The sequence below is a fragment of the Lupinus angustifolius genome, chromosome LG01 (assembly GCF_001865875.1).
Source record: "Lupinus angustifolius cultivar Tanjil chromosome LG01, LupAngTanjil_v1.0, whole genome shotgun sequence".
Taxonomy (NCBI): Eukaryota; Viridiplantae; Streptophyta; class Magnoliopsida; order Fabales; family Fabaceae; genus Lupinus; species Lupinus angustifolius.
The window spans coordinates 25855804-25859168 of record NC_032009.1 but is presented as its reverse complement, the minus strand read 5'-3'; positions in this window follow the sequence as shown (position 1 = coordinate 25859168).

Here is a 3365-nt window from a genome sequence, read left to right as displayed (position 1 = left end):
TCCGCCGAACTTTATTATGCCTTGGGATTGATCGCTGGTCACTTAACCGCTAACACGTGTCAAGATCTCTGGATTTTGCCGAATTTTCCTTGTTTCTCGGATTTCCATTGGATCGCACTCGAGTGTCTTTCTGCGGTTCTGATGAGGACATGGATGGGCCTTGTGGGTTTGGCCCATGGTCCAGGTTCTTCTATAAGTAGAGGTTTTCGTGATGTTTTCACTTTTACGCATTTTAAAAACCTTTGAATTCACTCCGCCATTTCTTGCCTTTCGTGTGATCTCCTTTTGGATTCTTTCAACTTCTTCAAAAACCCAGGTAACCTTCTGTTCTCCATGGTTTTTATTTGCGATTATGAGTCTGACTCCGACGTGGAGATCCTCCCTGGACCTCCACCGTGTTTCCAGAAATTGCCCCCTTCGTCTTATGCACTGGTGGAGGTTCTTGAACCGTTGAGTGTAGTCCCTCCCCCCTCCCCCAGAGGTGGAGGTGTGGGGTTTTACTGGAGGGGTGCCGATGTCTATCTGGCCTCATTACGTGCCACTATCTGGCCTCATTGCGTGCCAAATATGGGCTTAGCAGTTCTGATTCTGAGTCTGAGTCTGAATCTGATGATTCTTGTGATGGCAGGTTCATGACGATGAGGACTTATAAATCAAAGGCTCCGCAACTGTCTGTTCCAGCGGAATTGACCGGGACGGACTCCCGTTATTGGTGGGGGGATAGGGAAGTACTTGGGACGCCTAGTACATTCCCTTATGGGAGCTCTCTTAGCCTGCCTGTGGGCAAAGAGTCGTTTCATGGTTTCGAGGCTGTTGCTCCTCGGATGGTGGAGAGGGTCTGCTACGACTTTGCTGAGGAGAGGAAGGATAAGTATACCTTCTTCATGTATGAGGCGTATGTCCGACGCCTGGGGCTTCGTCTCCCACTGGAGGAATGGGATATTCAAGTTTTGGCGCACTTGCAGCTTGCACCGAGCCAACTGACCCCAAACTCGTGGGGGTTTATTAGGGCGTTCGAGATCATGTGTCGAGCGGCGGGCTTCCCTTGCACTCTGAAGCTGTTTTTCTGGATGTTTCGGGTCGGACATCGCACCAACTCTGATGAAGAGAAGGAGGGACGCCATGGCTGGACGAGTCCGATCTCTCGGCCAAGACGGGGGTAGCTGACGCCGTTTTCTTCAAACGAGAAGAAATGGAAGGGTGGGTACTTCAAAGTTAGTGTTCGGCGGGTGTGGAACGATTGGTGTCTCAGTAAGTTGGGCGAGCCGAGGTTTCCTTTTGCTTGGAATGGGGAAATCCATCAGCGCCCCGCAAAAGGCTTTTTGGTGGAGGTTGGAGACTTAAATCCGGAGGAGGCAAAGGCTGCTGAACTCATATCCTTCTGGATTGACGAGGGGGGAATCCTTCCTTGTTCGGCGATCCGTGATGGGGGCGGCGTCTTAGTGGATCTTGTCGGTGGGTGGACCGGGTTTATCTTGCGTTCTTTGTTTGTCTGTATTTGTCTATTTTGTTTATTGATATTTTGCTTCCTTTTTGTGTAGTTGCCTTAAAGACCAAAATGAGTGAGAAGCTAAGGAAGAGTCTTCTCTTGAAGAGGACTGCTGCCGCTGCCTTGGCTAAAAAGGACGCTGCCTCTTCCAAGCGTCAAAGGACGTCAACTCCTGGTCCTTGTCCCACTAAGGGGTCTTCCCGCCAGGAAAGTACGCCGCCTTCTTTAGAGAGTGGGGGGCCGCCCCAGAATGAGGTGGAAAAAGAGTTGGTCCACGAGGCTCCCGAAACGCCAACAGCCGTATCACCTGAAGCAGTTCCTTCTGTCGAAATTGCCAGGCTCCCTCCGCCCGCATCAACTGGGGATGAAGCCGGTCCTTCGGTGCCCCCGTCTTCTGACCAGCCAGCTGGGGAAGAGGTTGGTCGTCCATCCGAGTCGACCAGGAAGAGGGGGGTTAGGGGGGCTCAAGATCGTATCTCCCATGTCAACGTCCCCCGGGCTATTGAACAGGCGCTCCTGAATGCCAATGCTAAGGAGACAAGGAGACTTTTGACAAGGTACCTCTGTCCGTCTTGCTGCAGAACGTCAAAGGGAGTGCCGTTTTTATTGCCTCTATCCAGAAGTATCTGAAGGTGGACGGGGTCCTGGAGGCGCGGGTGGCGGATGCGGCGACGTCAAAACTCCGAGCTGCACATGAGTCGGAGAGGCAACGACTGGTTGATGCCCATGCTGCTGAGAAAGCGGAGCTAATCAGGTTGGGTGAGGTTGTCAAGGCCCAGGTGGCGGATCTGTCTGCTCGTGTGGAGTTTTTGGAAAGTGACAAGATAAAATTGACCGCCCAAGTGATGGAGTCAGAGGGGGCCGTTCATGCTAAGGAGGAAGCGCTTCGTCGGCGAGAGGAGGAGTCTGTGGCTTGGAAGGCCCGCGCTGGGGCTGCTGTGTGAGAAAATGCCGCACTTCTTGGGCAGGTGCAGGCATTAAATGAAGAGAAAACATCTCGGGTGCGGGTATTGGAGGAAGAGAATGAGCAACTGGAGCAGGCCGTGGGTGAGGCCACGGCGGATGCTTGGGTGAGTGTTCAGTCTCAACTCGCCTTGGCGTATCCAGACAAAGACTGGTCCTGGATGCAGCTGGGGGTCTATGTCGAAGACGGGCGCCTGTTAATGGGGGGTGATGATGGTGAGCCAACGCTGATGTCTTTTCCTGGCCAGGGTGGGGGGCCTTTGTAATTTAAACTTTGAGTTTCCTGTAACTTTTTCTTTTTCTTTCTGATTGCCTTGTAACTCGTTTTCGGCTTTAATGAAGAACTTAGCTCTTTTCTCCTTTAATATTCTTGTGTGATGTTGTATAACCTATTGCGTGGCATTTTCTGTATGTTTTGAACATAATGGTTTCGGCTCTCAATCTGCCAGCCTTTAGCCAGGCGAAAGTCGATTGAGTATGCGAGGGCCGGCCTCTTGGGGGGGGGGTTAAAAACCCTAGTTGGTATTGGGCAAAAAGAAGGGGGGCGAAGATCGGCCTCCTGGATGTAGGTAAAAACCATGGTTGGCGCCAAGCAAAAGGGGTGAAGACCGGCCCCCTTTGGGTGTGGGCTGAAATCATGGTTGGTTCCAGGCAAAGGGGGCGAAGACCGGCCCTTTGGGTGCAAGTAGAATATCATAACTGACACCGGGCAAAGGGGGCGAAGACCGGCCCTTTGGGTGTAAGTATAAGATCATAACTGATACCGGGCAAAGGGGGCGAAGATCGGCCCTTTGGGTGTAAGTAGAAAATCATAGTTGACACCAGGCAAAGGGGGCGAAGACCGGCCCTTTGGGTGTAAGTAGAAAATCATAGTTGGCACCAGGCAAAGGGGGCGAAGACTGGCCCTTTGGGT